General features: G+C 41.4%; 1 protein-coding gene and 1 pseudogene across 7 annotated transcripts in view; both read left to right on the plus strand.

The window, feature by feature from the left end:
* Positions 1–18,076, plus strand: part of DLGAP1 (DLG associated protein 1) — an 869,846-nt gene that overhangs the window by 823,261 nt on the left and 28,509 nt on the right. The gene's annotated exons all lie outside the window — the stretch shown is intronic.
* On the plus strand, positions 2,099–3,126 carry LOC118879830 (annotated as a pseudogene).

Consider the following 18,076-nt stretch of genomic DNA (forward strand, 5'->3'; position numbering starts at 1 on the left):
ATATCTCTCATGAACATAGATGCAAAAATTCTCAAGTATTAACAGGTCAAATTCAACAATATATAAAACAAATTGTACACCATGACCAAGTAGGTTTTATCTCAGATATGCAAGGCTGGTTCAACATTTGAAAATCAATTAATGTAATCCATCACATCAACTGGCTAAGAAGAAAAACCACATGGTCACATCAATAAATGCAGAAAAAGCATTTGACAAAATCCAATACTAAGTCCTGATCAAAAATTCTCAGCAAACTAGGAATAAAGGGGAACTTTCTCAACTTGATAAGGAATATCTATGAAAAACCTACAGCCAACATATTAGTTAATGGTGAGGACCTTGAAGCTTTTGTGCTAAGATCAGGAACAAGGCAAGAATGTTCCCTCTTACCACTGCTTTTCAGTATCATACTGGAAGTCTTGGTTAATGCAATAAGGCAGGAAAAGGAAATAACAGGTATACAGACTGGAAAGGAAGAAACAAAACTGTCTGTGTTCACAGATAACACGATTGTCTACATATAAAATCTGAATGAATTGACAAAAAAACTCCTGGAACTAACAAATAATTATACCAAGTTTGCAGTATACAAGGTGAATATACAAAAGTTAGTCACTATCCTGTATACCAGCAATGAAATAAGAAAAAGAAATAAGCTATCAAGCCACAAAAAAGACAAGGAGGAAACTTTACTGCAGGTTATTAAGTAAAAGAAGCCAATGTGCAAAGACTACATACTGTATGATTCCAACTATACAACATTCTGGAAAAGGCAAAACTATAGAGACAGTAGAAAAAAGGTGTTTGGGGGAAGGGACGGGTAAATAAGCAGAGCACAGATGATTTTTAGGGCATTAAGACTATTCTGTATGATACTACAGTGGTGTCATTTTACATCTGTGCAAACCCACACAATATACAACACCAAGAGTGAACTTTAATGTGAACTGTGAACTTTGGATGGTAATGATATGTCAATGTAGGCTCATCACTAGTAACAAATGTATCACTCCAGTGGGAGATGGTGATGGTGGGGAGGCTGTATATGTCAGGGCATAGGAGGTATATGGGAAATCACTGTACTTTCTGCTCAGTTTTGCTGTGAACCTAAAACTTCTCTAAAATGTATTAATTCAAAAAAAAGAGAAAGGGTACACAATAGGGTAAACATCAATGTTGTCCTGGGGTGTTTTGTTTAATATATGTAAAACGTTTAGAAAAATAATTGACACACAGGAAGCACTCTATAAGTGTTTCCTATTCTATTAGGTACCTAAATAGAATCTCTCTAAAGACTGACATCTCAAGAAAGCAATTATACCATCTTTTCTTAAAAAATAAGAGAAAATTGAGACTTCCCTGGAGGTCAAGTGGTTAAGACTCTGTGCTCCCAATGCAGGGGGTACGGGTTGGCCCCTGATCCCTGGTCAAGGCCAAAAGTAAAAATAAAAAAATATATATATATAAAATGAAAATAAGAGAAAATCATCTGAATTTTTTTAATGTACTTCAAACATTTCCCCTGCAGTCAACAATTCTATATCACCAAATTCATGCCCTGACACTTGTCCATCTACAGGAGTGTTTAATATTACATTATTTGGACATGCCTAATAGCAACTCCCAAACTTCAAATGAGCTACTTTCATCATGTTATTAAAAAGTTGAATAATTAATAAATTATTAAAGTTTGTAGGATGCTCAGTTCCTCAGTAAACTGAGTGATTTCTTTTAAATTCATCCCCCAAAAGGGCTAGCAGCCCCAATTTTGCTGCTTAACCTTCCAAAATATACCCGTCCTCAAAGGTCACTTTGTAGTTAACCGCTATGAAGTAAATAAGCATTAAAAATTGATGTTAATGATTGTTTTGAGCCTTTTCAAAAGAAACCCACTGTCAAACAAGCAGGGATTGTTTCTTCTATTTCTAATTATAATTCTTTTTATAATTTTGCTGGTAGTCATTCATTTAGATAGGATCTTAAAACACAAAATTGGGCAGATGAGATTTCTTAAAGACAGCTGTGGGCTCTCGCCAGGCGTCCTGGAGTGAGTGACATCGTCTTTAAACCCTGCGTGGCAATCCCTAACGCACCAAAGTGATGGCCAGGGAAGACAGGGCGACCTGGAAGTCCAATTATTTCCTTAAGATCATCCAACTTCTGGATGATTATCCGAAATGCTTCATTGTGGGAGCAGACAATGTGGGCTCCAAGCAGATGCGGCAGATCCGCATGTCTCTCCGAGGGAAGGCCGTGGTACTGATGGGCAAGAATACAATGAGGCGCAAGGCCATCCGAGGGCATCTGGAGAACAGCCCAGCTTTGGAGAAACTGTTGCCTCACATCCGGGGGAACGTGGGCTTTGTGTTCACCAAGGAGGACCTCACTGAGATCAGGGACACGCTGCTGGCCAAGAAGGTGCCAGCTGCCGCCCGTGCTGGTGCCATAGCCCCACGCGAAGTCACTGTGCCTGCCCAGGACACTGGTCTGGGGCCTGAGAAGACCTCCTTCTTCCAGGCTTTAGGCATCACCACTAAAATCTCCAGGGGCACCATCGAAATCCTGAGTGATGTGCAGCTGATTAAGACTGGAGACAAAGTGGGAGCCAGTGAAGCCACGTGCTGAACATGCTGAACATCTCCCCCTTCTCCTTTGGGCGGGTCATCCAGCAGGTGTTTGACAATGGCAGCATCTACAACCCTGAAGTACTTGACATCACAGAGGAAACTCTGCATTCTCGCTTCCTGGAGGGTGTCCGCAATGTTGCCAGCATATGTCTGCAGATTGGTTACCCAACTGTTGCATCTGTACCCCATTCTATCATCAGTGGGTACAAGCGGGTCCTGGCTTTGTCTGTGGAGACTGATTACACCTTCCCACTTGCTGAAAAGGTCAAGGCCTTCTTGGCTGGTCCATCTGCATTTGTGGCTGCTGCCCCCGTGGCAGCTGCCAGCACCGCTTCTCCAGCTGCTGCTGCCGCAGCCCCAGCCAAGGTTGAAGCAAAGGAAGAGTCGGAGAAGTCGGACGAGGACATGGGATTTGGTCTCTTTGACTAATCACCAAAAAGCAGCCAACTCAGCCAGCTTTATTTGTGAAACAAGGAAATAAAGGCTTACTTCTCTTACAAAAAAAAAAAAAAAAAGACAGCTGTGGGATTTTTAAAAAAAAATTATCCAGTGATAAAGATGAGACTTATTTTCGCATTGAATGGCCATTACAATCCATCTTTTCCTTCCCCAAATAAACAGACTGATAAACAACACTAACCTAACAAAAAGTGAAAAAAAGAACAAAAATAGAGCCAGAGAAAGAAAGAGATAGTGCAAAGAGAGGAAGATTAAAAGACTTTGGAAGAGGCCCAGAGACTCCTCATCACCTTTTGAAACCATCACAATTTAGGAACCAAATCTGACATAACAAGGTCCATCTGGCTGACCCATCTATTCAGAGGTAGACTTGTACATTCAGGGTGCTCTTCAGTGTTCCCTATCCAAACAAAAGGAAAATGAATAACTCATTAGTAAAAAAATAAAATGCACTGGGTAACCAATCTACTTCAAGAAAAAGAATCGAAATGGAGTATCACAAATCTTCCTGGTATATTTGCAGGCAGCCATCACATCCTGAAAATGCCATTGGTAGCAGAAGTGCCACGTCCATTCTCCAGAGCTGCCTCACCGTGGGGACTGGGCAGAGAGGAAGGCTGCCTAAAGATCACTAGTTTAAATGCCATGGCAGCACCAAGCCAGGGTCAATGAATGCATGTGGTTTTGAAGCAAGACTGCTTTCTTAAGCCAATAAAGAAATGCCTCCGGGACTTCCCTGGTGGCGCAGTGGTTAAGAATCCGCCTGCCAATGCAGGGGACACAGGTTCGAGCCCTGGTCCGGGAAGATCCCACATGCCGCGGAGCAACTAAGCCCGTGCGCCACAACTACTGAGCCTGCTCTCTAGAGCCCGCGAGCCACAACTACTGAGCCTGCGTGCCACAACTACTGAAGCCCATGTGCCTAGAGCCCGTGCTCTGCAACAAGAGAAGCCACCACAATGAGAAGCCCGCGCACCACAACAAAGAGTAGCCCCAGCTCACCGCAACCAGAGGAAGCCCATGCCCAGCAATGAAAACGCAACGCAGCCAAAATAAATAAATTAAAAAAAAAAAAAAAAGTTAAAAAAAAAAAAAGAAATGCCTCCTCTCCATCCAACATTATCTAGCTGTCCCCAATTCCTGTTTCACGGGTCAGCTAGTAGGATTATTTGATAGGATCCACATGGCATATTTTTGCTGCTCTGCAGGACTGATCCTAAGCAAAGCAGGCACGTCTTGCCAACCCCTCTCCCAGAGACACTCCCCTCAGCTGCAGCTCTATCCCAGGGCCTCCAAGCATCCCACCCCCATTCTCTCCCATCCTTTGGACTGCTCCCCAGGAGTTTGCATGAGGTCTTCTTGTCTTTCAAGCTGATAATTAGCAAATCTAGTAAACCAACCCTTTCTATTGACTAAGGTGAAAAAGCTAAAAGACTCCCATGGATCTCCTCTTTCCTTCCAAGTAACAATTGTATTTCAACAGTAGTTCAAACTAGACTTTCTTACATTAGCCCACTAAGTGACTCCAAGACTCTTAACAGTGGACACAAAGAGGAAGAATATTATCATTTTCGTTATAAAAATAGCATGCAGATTTACTTGCAGGAAAACATACAGCAGTGTGTTAACAGTTTATATAAGTCGCTGATGGACTTTGGAGCAATTGAAAAAACTGTGATTATCCGTGTGGATGGAGAGATAGATATCTTTTTAAGTGTTATCTATCTTTTCTATAACAATTGTGTATTATTAATATACTTAATGATAAGAAAAGATAGTATTTATACATTATGAAAATTTATAAATTACAGAAATAAAATAAAATTTCCCATAATCCCATCCATTAACCATGAACTAATAAAGGGGTATATTTTTACCCATGCTTTTTCCATGAACATTTTGAAAGTTGTTGAAATCATCCTATGTATAAAATTCAGTAATGTTTTAAAAACCAACTAGTACAAGAGCTTTATCATTATTAAAAATTCATGACAAATACTTCTTTTCATGGTTACACAATATTCAAGAATATGGGTGGACCATAATTTGCTTCCCCTTTCTCTCCCTGTTGAATATCTACATTATTTCTAGATTGACTTTTGATTAAAGGTGGCAAAAAAAATATACACATCGATCTTTGAGACCTTCTGAAACTAAATGACAGTAAAAGGATTTTGTGTTTGTTTTGGCACAAACTGTCAAGGATGAAGAGAACAAGAGAGGAAAAAATACAACAGCAAAATTGTGAAAGCTGGAAGGCAGATAGACAAGTGATATCTGACTTAGGCGACCAGAAACAGCTGAATCTAAAGCCAGTGATGCAGAAATCTAAGATGTAATTCAATTTAAGTTTCAGAACCCACAAAAGGCATTGACAGCACTGGATGTAGGGGTGAAGGTGGAGCTAAAAGCTGCCTGAATCTGCAGTCAAGTGACAGACAGCCCTTCCCCACTCTGGCAGGAGACTGGAGGCTTCCCTTCAGAGGCTAAAACAAAGGGTCCTGGGTCTGGAGGACAGCGGCACAGTTGAGGGCAGTTTGCTGTAATGAAAATAGGAGGATAAATGAAAATTCACAAACATAATGTTGAGGCACCTGCCCTAAGCGTTCTATGTTCACTCAGCTCCCAGAATCCCGGCAGCCACGTTCCCGCTATGCGGGCATATGGAACAGTCTATGGTGGGAGAGCGGACCAGTCTGAGCCCAAAGATCCAAAGAAACCACCATCAGGGATTTTGCAGGTGAAAGCCCAGTCAGATCACCTGACACTGAGGATCGCAGTGGATGAGCCCCTCACCAAGGCACAGACTTCTCCAGAGGCTTTTACTATGCCTTTCAAGGAGGCATGTGGTAGAGTGGGGCCCAAGGACGGTGAAACACAAGTTAATAAATCTTGTCTGGTCAAGACAGAAACAAAAAATGAGGGGCTTACATGCAGTAAGGGAAACACTTCATTTGTTTAAGAGGAACATTTTCAAAAAGACTGATTAAAAAATGCAATTGCTCCTTTTACTCAAGTGGAACTTGAAAAAGAAATGATGTTGTTGATTTAATCATTATTACTGCTTTCCTGTGTCGCATAGGTTTATTTGTTCATTGCAGATAAACTGATTTTTCTCCTTCTTTGGGTCCTGGTGATGTGCTATCCCAGCTCAAAGTTGGCTGAAAAGTCTCCTATCTGGGACTTCCCTGGTGGTGCAGTGGTTAAGAATCCGCCTGCCAATGCAGGGGACACGGGTTCGAGCCCTGGTCCGGGGAGATCCCACATGCCGCAGAGCAACTAAGCCCAATGCGCCACAACTACTGAGCCCGCGTGCCACAACTACTGAAGCCCATGCACCTAGAGCCCGTGCTCCACAACTGAAGACTAGCCCCCACTCGCCGCAACTAGAGAAAGCCCGTGCCTAGCAACGAAGACCCAACGCAGCCAAAAATAAATAAATAAATAAATTTATATTTAAAAAAAATTAAAAACAGAGAACTGGAAAACCCAACAGAAGAGTTGGAAGGTACATGTGAAGACATTTCTAGAAAAACGTACAAAAAGGAGAAAAGCAAAGAAAGAAGTAAATATAGAATTCAGGAAACACATCCAGAACAAGAAAGGGGGAAAGGAAAGGATGATGGAGAAAAGGAATCCCCAGACAATGGTGGTGCAGCAGGTCTGGGGAGTGACCAGGTGAGAGGGAGCAGGTCAGAAGCTGTGAAAGATTTCTTCAGGAAGACTGGTAGAATTCCTAATCTGTTTCAATGCATGGAGGGGACATTTACATACCTGGAGGAATTTTGAGGATTAAGTGCTAAGTATATAAAAATTAAGCAAATTTTTAAAAGGAAAAAAATGTGCAGGAAGTAGAATTTAATATGGCATATTTGTTTGCTAGGGCTGCCATAACAAAGTATCACAGACTGGGTGGCTTAAACAACAGAAATTTATTTCCTCACAGTTCTGGAGGCTAGAAGTCCAAGATCAAGGTGTCGGGAAGGTTGGTTTCTTCTGCAGCCTTTGGTTTGTAGGTGGCCATCTCCTTCCTGTCTTCAGATGTTCTTCCCTCTGTGTCTGTCTGTGTCAAAATTTCCTCTTTGTATGAGGATATCAGTTACACTGAATTAGGGCCCAACCATATGACTTCCTTTTACTTTAATTACCTCTTTAAAGGCCCTATCTCCAAATACAGTCACATTCTGAGGTACGGGGAATTAGAACTTCAACAGGAATTTGTGGGAGGAGCACACAATTCAGCCCGTAACACATGGTCAGCTGTGAATACTATTTTCTGGTCATAACAATGTGGCCATAAAAGGCAAGGTCTGAATATTGGTCCAAATTTACAATGCAAGTATATCAGGAGAATGGAAAAATACAGGAACAGACCAGAAATGAATTTATGTGTGTGTGTGTGTGAGAGAGAGAGACAGAGACAGAGACAGAGACACTGAGAGAGGAAGGAAGAACGATGATGAGGTGAGAGAAATCTAAATCTTCATCTTTCCTATGGACAAATGCTGAATATAAAAAAATAGCAATTTTTGTTATTTAGAAATAGTGTTTATAAGTGGCTGCCTCTGGAGCAGTAAATTGTTACGTAAGTGGGCCAGGAATTTCTATTTTTCATAGCCAGCCTTGTAAAAACCATTTGATATTTTAAAACTGTGCATGTATAAACATAAAAAGTGGACTGATCAAAATAATAATATATAATATTGTGATAAATATCTTTGTACAGTATGTATTTTCACTATTTCAGATGATCCCATTTCCTGAAATGGAATTCCTGGGTCTAAGAATTATAACATTTTTTAATGTTCTTGATAACCATTTGCAAATAGCTCCTGAAAAAAAAATCTGTACCACTTTACACTGAGAGGGAGGCACTTGAGAGCACAGATACCTCCCCAAATCCCATCATGTACTTTTTTTGTTTTAACAGCTTTATTGAAGTTAGTGAACATACAGTAAACTGTACATATGTAAAGTGTACACTTTGATAAATTTTGACATATATTTGTCAAATCTATATATATATGTGAAATGAAACTATCACCACCACCAAAATAGAGAACACATCCATCACTCCCACAAGTCTCCTCCTATATAGTCACTCCCTCCTTCCCACCCACTCCTCCTCCCCTACCACTTTCCCCACTTGCTGTCACTTGTTTGCATTTTCCAGAATTTTATTGAAATAAAATCTTGCAGTACGTAATTCTTTTTGGCCTGGTTCCTCTCAGTTGGCATAAGGACTTTGAGGTTCATCCATGCTTTGCATGTATCAATAGTCTGAACCTTTTACTGCAAATTAGGATTCCAATGTATGGATATACCAAATTTGTTTATTCAGTGACCTGTTGATGAACACTTAGATCATCTCCAGTTTGGAGTTATTCAGTAAAGCTGCTATGAACATTGTGTACTAATCTAACATATGCTTTCATTTCTCTTAGGTAAAAACCTAGGAGTGGGTTGGGTCTAACGGGATGTGAACATTTAATGTTTTAAAAAACAGCCAAAGAGTTTTCCAAAGTGGTATACATTTTACATTCCTACTGTGTGCAAGTTCCTTTGTTTCATATTATCCCTACCATGTAAGAGTTCCAGTTGCTCCGTATTATTGTCAATATTTGGTATGGTCGGTCTTTTTAATTTTAGAAATGTTAATAGATACGTGGTATTCTCTCACTGTGGTTTTAATTTGCATTTCCCTAATGCATAATGATGTTGAACATCTTTTCATGAGCTTATTTTCTATCCATATATCTTCTTTTTTTTTTAATTTTTATTTATTTATTTTATTTTATTTTTGGCTGTGTTGGGTCTTTGTTACTGTGCGAGTGCTTTCTCTAGTTGTGGTGAGCGGGCGCCACTCTTCATCGCGGTGCGTGGGCCTCTCACTGTCGCGACCTCTCTTGTTGCGGAGCACAGGCTCCAGACGCACAGGCTCAGTAATTGTGGCTCACGGGCCCAGTTGCTCCGCGGCATGTGGGATCTTCCCAGACCAGGGTTCGAACCTGTGTCCCCTGCATTGGCAGGCAGATTCTCAACCACTGCGCCACCAGGGAAGCCCCATATATCTTCTTTAGTGAAATGTCTTTTCAAATCTTTAAAAACAGAGCTGGTTTTATATATATTATTATTGAGTTGTGAGAGTACTTTACCTTCTGGATGCACATTCTTTATCAGACAGGAGATTTGCAAATATTTTCTCCTTGTCTGTGGCTTGTCTTTTCATTCTCTCAGAGTTGAAAAGCAGTAATTCATAATTTTAACAAAGTCCCGTTTTTCTTTTATGGATTGTGCTTTCAGTGTCATATCTAAGAAATCTTTGGCTAATTCAAGGTGACAAAGTTTTTCTATGTTTTCTTCCAGAATGTTTATAGTTTTAGATTTCATGGTCTATGACCTATATTTGAGTTAATTTTTATATATGGTGCAAGGTATGGATAAAATTTTTTGCATATGAATATCCTTTGTACCTTTTCTCAAATATTTATTGATTTATAAAAATGGACATATTTTTGCATTCTCTATGTTGTTCCATTGATCTAAGTGTCCATCTTTATGCCAATGCCACACCGTCTTGACTATTGTAGCTTTATAATAAGTCTTGAAATCAGGTAGTGTAAGACCACCAACTTCCTTCTTTTTAAAGCTCTTTTTTTACAGCTATTTTAGGTCCTGCACATATTCTGTCAGCTTTGCTCACTGATATTTCGTATTTTTCTTGCTGTTGTAAAAGGTATTATTTTAATGTCAGCTTCCAATTATCCACTGATGGATCATATAAATACCAGTTTTTTGGTATGTAAATCTTCTTTTACAGTTGTTTCAGATAGAAGTGTAAATAAATTCAGTCATTCTTACTCCATCTTGGCCAGAAGCAGAAATCATCACTGTAGGTTTTATTTGTCTTGTAGGTAGGGTAAGCCCTGTCATTTAGCACTATTCTCTGATTGGAAGGTCATGGAATGTACTGGAATGTATGGAAATCATGGGGAAAGAAAGAGCATTCCAATCAAAGACATCCAAATTAAAAGTAACTTCACCTTTCCATATCTAAAGTTTACAAGTTGGATACAATGAACACCAGTAGCCTCTTTTAGGCATATGTTCTCTGATTCAACATTCCAGCAGTGTTCCCTCAATTTTAAAGTAGCATTACACGCAGATGGAGACTTTTAGTTGAAGGTCTAGGCCCAGTCTCCTGGGTCTTGCCTTTCTGCTTGTTGCCCTATTTCCCAGGTTGCTATATTGCTCGCATAATCTCTAGTTCAGAAACAAGAGATAAATGTGGATAAGTGTGTGGTATGGGTTCTGGCTTCCTGCCCCCATCCCCACTCAAATATCTTTTATAAGGTTAGATATTTATATGTGTTTTGGAACAATTTATAAAGCAATAATTTTTGGTCTTCACAATTGAAAGGGTTAAGGGGAGCTAGAAGCTTTGCAATGGTGTACTTTTGCGTTATTTATTAACATTGTCAAGTTGATAAAGCGACATGTCTTTAGTGGTTGTACAGAGAGAAGCTACTGGTCTCACAGCAATTTTCTGGCAAGGAGACTCCAGAATGTTATTTTCCTAGTGTATGTGTATTTAATACTTCCATTTATGTCTTCGTAAACTACTTCTTAACTGTCTGGCCTATTTATCTGGAGCTCATCCAAGTGAGAGTCATTGTTACTGCAAGGACTATTTACCTTCAGAGACCAGGGAATGAGAGGAGAAAACTCATCCCGGAATAAATGGATAGTAAGTCACTCTGTGGCCTTTTCCTCCCTCTTCAACTCCCTCACCCCCACTCCATTCCTTTGTTAAATAGATGAAGTTGGAAAACAGTGACTGTCTAGAGCAGGATGTGCGTGTTTGGAGGTGTGGATATGCAAAGGGAAAGCCAAGATCTTTTCATCTATGCTTCATTTATGGGATGGGGATGAGAGCAGATGGGTGTTTTGGTGATTTGCATAATAGCTTCTGGTCTTTCTTATCCCCAATTGGTGGAACCATCTCCTTCTCTCCTATGTTACAAAATAATGCACAGACCTCGAGGACACACTTAATAGTTAGGGGGGTAAATGCTGGCATCAAAATGTGCTTGTGGGGAATTCCCTGGCGGTCCAGTGGTTAGGACTCAGTGCTTTCACTGCCGGGGCCCTGGGTTCAATCCCTTGTGGGGGAACTAAGATCCCGCAAGCCGTACGGTGTGGCAAAAAGGAAAAAATGTGCTTGTGAATGACACCTGCCATGTCAGCAGGTTTGTGAATGCAGAGATTGAGTCACAGGTGTGGAAGGAAAGCACTAGCATCTATTACGAGAGCTGCTCCCCATTTCTAGAAACAATAGCCTACTTTTGATTTTTCACCAAAATTACCTCTATTTCCATACAATTCTGAGTTTTTAACATCTCCCTTACTTCACACGTTAAAGCTTGTGGCCTCATAACTGGGTGGAACAAGCATGTGGAAAGGGAGCATTGTTTTCTCTTTTAACACCATGTCAACTGCTACAAAAGATCTCTTTTGATTGTAAGTGACTTAAATATGTAAACATTTGGGCTTGTAGTGATTTGTGCCTTTTCAACTAAGCAGAATGTTAAAAACAAAAAGCCAAAATGGAGGCAGCATCTTCTGACAGCCAGTTCAGGGACCACAGACTTGGCAAGAACTTCGGCAGTCAAAAACATCCAGCCTTTGCCAACCCAGAAGCTTTGGATCAATCCCACTCCTCACAGCTTCCTTGGAGTATGACAAAGCCTAGCACTCACTCTCCATATTATACTTGACAAACAATCTCTTTTCTTTGCCAAGTTAACAATACCATAACCTAGCCAAATAGTTCTTCCAGTACACCTGACTTTTAAAGGTGTGGCATTCATGCAATTCAAATTTCAAAAGCCTGAAACTTGGCATAATTCCCGATATGCCTCATACATCTTTTCTTTCTTCCTTTCTTTTCTTTCTTTGTTTCTTTCTTTGTTTCTTTCTTTCTTTCTCTCTCCTTCCTTCCCTCCTTCCTTCCTTCTTTCCTTCTTTCCTTCCTTCTGTCCTTCTTTCCTTCCTTCCTTCCCTCTTCACTCTCTCCCTCCCTCCCTTTCTCCTCCTCCTCCCTCCCTCTTTCTTTCTTCCTTTTTACATGCTTTTCAAGATAATTTAGTTGGCAAAAAGAAAAATAACCATTTTACTCACAAGCCTATGGCCCCCATTTGACCCCAAAACAAGACTCAATAACAGAGAATTGTGAGTGAGACTTCTCAGGCTTTTGTTCATTACCTGGGGTCAGGAGTCATCGAATGACCTAATGTTCTGGTTGCTGAGGGAAAGCCATTCCTTCTGGGGCACAGTCAGCTCAAGGATGTTTTGTTGAGGCTCCCAACCAAGGTTCCCATAGTGACACCCATCAAGGATACAGCACCTGCCCCGCTGGTACTAAGGGGAGAACGGCCAAATGTTGGACCCTCGCAGACACTATCAGGTGATACCAAGCCCGCTCTCATCACTTTCCATTCCCTCCCTTTCTTTTATTTGACAAATGCATTACAATTATTTGGCCTAGAGAGAGTCTTCATGTAGAAAACCTATTCTAATTTTCTTTGCTTAAAGAGAGCTTCAGGCAAAAGTATGATGAACGTGGAGGGTTTTAAATAACCAATGGATGCTTGTGTTGAGGCAGTTTTACAATCTGTCAATAGGACAGTGCTAACCACATACAAATAAGCAGCAGGGCAGTTTTTTCCCACTGAACTTGTGAGCAGGGTTGCATGACATGCAGGTTCCTCTGTGCTCTGTTCTAACTGGGAAGCTCGTCTGACAGAGTGAACCTCTTTGTTAGGAAAAGTCTTAATTCTTGATCTCAATCTCCTCACCCCCCTTGCCTACCTTTTGATCTATCTTTCGTTTTATGTAATGAGACATACTGGATTTTTACATCAGTTAAGTGCCATTTCCCAAGAGACCAAGATGGCGCACTTTTGAAGAAAAGCATTTTCGATTTCCACATATATTCAGCCTTGACAGCAGGCATGGGAAAAATGTCTAAAGAAGAAAGAACAGCGTAGGACTAGCGTTTTTTTCTTTGAAACTAGATTTAGCCCTGAAAAGCAACCATTATGTGGATGAGAGGGATGGAGAAGAGAACCAGGAGCCAGAGGATTCTGTAACGGGTGTGACTGAGGGAGTCTCCCTCAGATAAGTTTATGGCTTGAGTCTCAGATAGTTGAACTTGCAGGAACAGAGCATGTGCGTTCTAAAGATATAGACTGTGCTTAGTTTTCATTCATGACTTATTTTGTTTAAATACAGCCCCATCAGACAGGGGGGATGAGAATGGGCCTCTGAGGTTTACCCTCTGTTCACTGATTTGTAATCTGCTGGACAGAAAAGTGGTGGGAGCAGGGCACAAAATCCTCTCATCAGAAATATAAACTCGGGCTTCCCTGGTGGCGCCGTGGTTAAGAATCCGCCTGCCAATGCAGGAGACACGGGTTCGAGCCCTGGTCCGGGGAGATCCCACATGCCGCGGAGCAACTAAGCCCGTGCGCCACAACTACTGAGCCTGCGCTCTAGAGCCCACGAGCCACAACTACTGAGCCCACGTGCCACAACTACTGAAGCCCGCATGCCTAGAGCCCGTGCTCTGCGACAAGAGAAGCCACCGCAATAAGCAGCCTGTGCACCGTAACAAAGAGTAGCCCCGGCTCGCCACAACTAGAGAAAGCCCGCGCGCAGCAACAAAGACCCAATGCAGCCAAAAGTAAATAAATAAATAAATAAACAAGAAATATAAACTCGTTTCATAGAAAGAGCACAAAGCAACAGCAGAGGTGAATGCCCACAAGTGCCTTTCCTCTTGCCTTCAAAACAGACAAGGTATTGTACCCCGTAGTGGTTGGTCCAGTCTTTGGTTTCATGGTTTTCTGCTCCTTTGGCCAGAATACTGGCCGGTCCTTTTCAGAAGTTGTAATTATCACACATTTTGCCTTTAGGGCATCAAGGACCAAAGAAGCTTCAAGACTGGAAATTGTGGGTTTGCAAACAGCAGGCCACGGGGTTCAGCTTTCAGGTTTATACCATCCACCAGCAACTGATCTATTCTCTTCAGAAACACAGAAGTGAACCCAATGACTCCCTCTGTGTTCCTATCAAAACTTTTAAACAACAACAACTTGATTGCACCCTTCACCCAGAAGGAACTCTGCACATGAAAGACATAAAGCGTTTCGTAGAGCAGAACATTCTTTGAAAACTCAGGGTAGAAGAAAGCGCTTGCTTAAGGAACTTAATTGAGAGAAACAGTGTAGCCCGGACAGGGCTGCCTGAGTTCAAAGGCACCGCTTTTAATCCCAAACCATTTTAATTTTACTTAACTTTTCTTTCTTTCTGGGTGACTAACCTGGAAACTTCTACTCATCTCCTGCCAAGTAATTTTTCTGAAGAAGGTGGATACTTTACAAGATTCATATAGCCAGGAGCCCTCTGTCAGGAATGCTGGTGGTACGGTTTTGTGTAGATAAAAACAGAGGCACAAGGAAAGTGGGTCATTGTGATTTGTGTGTGGAACAGACTCGGTCTCTGGCTAGTTTGCTCTGACTGGAAACAATAAGGCGCTGGGCCTTCCTTAAGTTTGGAAATGGAATGCCTCTGGCAGCCCATGATCTTGGAGAGGGGAGCCGAGTGTTTTCGTGGCTGGGATTTTGTGTTAGTGGAACAGGCAGAATGTCAACTGTTGTGAGGAAAGTCAACCAATTCGCACACATGCAGCTGGAGAGAAGGCTCAGCTTCAGACATCATTTAACGTGTTGGTGGATGAACAAGAAGAAGGCAGAAATGGCCTCTTGCAGCCAAGAAGCCAGTGGTTATTGGAAGAATCGCGGTAGCACAATTGTTCTTGCTTTCACTGCTAGTACAAGGAAGGACATTCTTTCAGACTTTCACACTGAGCAATTTTTCCTATGACCCATTTCAGAGTTAAAGAACTTATAAAATGGCCACGCCTGATACCTTCCACAGAAGTAACTTCTTGCAAACAGCAACAGTGAGATGGGCCAGCCTTTTCTGGCGGGCCTATCTTCATAAAATGAATGGTGAGAATCACAATGTACATTATTGTGATCATCCTAATAATGAACACAGATCAATTGTGCAGTCATTTACTTTCTTGGTATTTATTCTCTAGGGGGAAAACATGGACTGATTAAGATGATTGTACCCTCTCCTTTTTGTGACTTCCAGTCTGTTCATTCTTTATTTTTGAGGGACCAGAATATTAGCAATAATTGGCTCTGATAGAGTGTTCCACGAGAGTTAAGAAAAAAACATATAATCTGGTTTATTAAATGTTGTATGGACATTATTCAGTGCATTCTCCTTTAAGGCTGGCACTATTGAATATTAACTGAAAATCAACTAGCAAATAAACCATCTTAACATGGCATAATCATGAGCCAGTCAAGAAAATATATCACCTCACACCCGTTAGGATGACTACTATCGAAAAAGTCACAGACGTAGAGAACAAACATATGGATACCAAGGGGGAAGGGGGGGGATGAATTGGGAGATTGGGATTGACATATATACACTATTGATACTATGTATACAATAGATAACTAATGAGAACCTACTGTATAGCACAGGAAACTACTCAGTGCTCTGTGGTGACCTAAATGGGAAAGAAATCCAAAAAAGAGGGGATATACGTATATGTATAGCTGATTCACTCTGCTGTACAGTAGAAACTAACACAATATTGTAAAGCAACTATACTCCAATAAAAATTTTAAAAAAACCAAAAGAAAAGAAAAAGTCAGAAAATCACTGTTGGCAAGGATGTGGAGAAATTGGAAAACATGTATTGTTGGTGGGAAGATAAAATGGTACAACTGCTAGGGAAAACAGCTCCTTAAAAAATTAAAAACAGAATTAGCACATAATTCAAAAATTCTACTTCTGGGTATATACCCAGAAGAATTGAAAGCAGAGTCTCAAAGAGTTATTTGTACACCCATGTTCATAGCAGAATTATTCACAATAGCCAAAAGGTGGAACCAACCCAAATGTCTACTGATGGATGAAAAAATAATTATTATATACATATATAATATCCCATTATATACATATAATGGGATATTATTCAGCCTTAAATAGGAAGGAAATTCCGACATATGCTACAATATGGATGAACCTTGAAGACATCATGCTAAGTGAAATAAGCCAGTGACAGAAAGACACATACTGTATGACTCAACTTACATGAAGGACCTAGAGTAGTCAAATTCAGAGAGACAGAAAGTGGAATTGTGGTTGCCAGAGGCTGGAAGGAAGGGGGAATGGGGAGTTGTTTAACGGGTACAGAGTTTCAACTGGGGAAGATGAAAAGGTTCTGGAGATGGATGGTGGTGATGGTTGTACAACAGTGTGAATGTATTTAATGCCACTGAACCATACACTTAAAAATGGTTAAAATAGGGGCTTCCCTGGTGGCGCAGTGGTTGAGAATCCGCCTGCCAGTACGGGGGACACGGGTTCGGGCCCTGGTCTGGGAGGATCCCACGTGCCATGGAGCAACTGGGCCCGTGAGCCACGGCTGCTGGGCCTGTGCGTCTGGAGCCTGTGTTCCGCAACGGGAGAGGCCGCGATAGTGAGGGGCCCGTGCACCGCGATGGGGAGTGGCCCCCACTTGCCACAACTAGAGAAAGCCCTCGCACAGAAACGAAGACCCAACACAGCCAAAAATAAATAAATAAATAAATAAATTAATTAAAAAAAAAAAAAAATGGTTAAAATAGTAAATTTTATGTTACGTATATTTCTTCAGAATAAAAAATAAATAAAATATTAGATCAGGAAGTTACCTTAAAAACAAAAGAAGTATAAAGTGGGGGTAACAGATACCTGATGCTGCCTTCAGTATACATATTCTCTTATATCCTGTTAAATCATCATTTCCTGTCTGCTCTAGGAGCCAATGAAGCTCTCTGGTGGTGTGTTTTAAAGTAATTTATTTATTTATTTATTTTTTTTATAGCTACTTTATTTATTTATTTATTTATTTATTTTTGGCTGTGTTGGGTCTTCGGTTCGTGCGAGGGCTTTCTCCAGTTGCGGCAAGCGGGGGCCACTCTTCATCGCGGTGCGGGGTCCGCTCTTCGCGGTGCGCGGGCCTTTCACTATTGCGGCCCCTCCCGTTGCGGGGCACAGGCTCCAGACGCGCAGGCTCAGTAGTTGTGGCTCACGGGCCCAGCCACTCCGCGGCACGTGGGATCTTCCCAGACCAGGGCTCGAACCCGTGTCCCCTGCATTAGCAGGCAGATTCTCAACCACTGCGCCACCAGGGAAGCCCTGGTGGTGTGTTTTAAATTACTTCAGGCCCACACCTTCCCTTGCCCCTTGTCTGAGAAAGAATTCACTGCTCGCCTGTCCTTCCCCACCCCTCCCTCCTTCCATACATCCTCACCTTTGCGGTAGGGGTCAACAAGAGACATCTAGAACCATTTGGTTGTATGTCCATATAAAATGGTGTTAACAAGTTGTCTTTTATCACCTCGGTAGAAGAACTATGGAGAGGGAAATTAAAGGCGCAGGGAAGGATGATACCGGAAAATTCTAGAACCTTGAGCTGATTTTGCCCCAAAGGCTTTGTATCAAATTATCACGATGATTTCTATGATCAAGAGACAGGTGAAGCCTTCCCAGGGAAAGGAGCTTTAATGTTAAGGGGAGCTTAATGACATTTTAGTTTGCTTTCAGGTAAGAGCTGTCCCTGGGAAATGTGGTTATGTGGGATTCAAGATAGTTTTAGCCCAGGCGGGTTTTTTGGGTTTTTTTTTTCTCCTCTTGTTTCAAAGGAAATTACGCAGACTAAGAGATAACTGAATTGTTTCCTTACCCCTCACCAAACTTACCCCTCACTGAATGTCAGGATTCAAGCCACTGCCGATTTGGGGAGGAAGTTGAACCCCGGACATCATTCTGGCTTTGAGAGCGGTGCCTGTGGT

The sequence above is a fragment of the Balaenoptera musculus genome, chromosome 14 (assembly GCF_009873245.2).
Source record: "Balaenoptera musculus isolate JJ_BM4_2016_0621 chromosome 14, mBalMus1.pri.v3, whole genome shotgun sequence".
NCBI classification, from domain to species: Eukaryota; Metazoa; Chordata; class Mammalia; order Artiodactyla; family Balaenopteridae; genus Balaenoptera; species Balaenoptera musculus.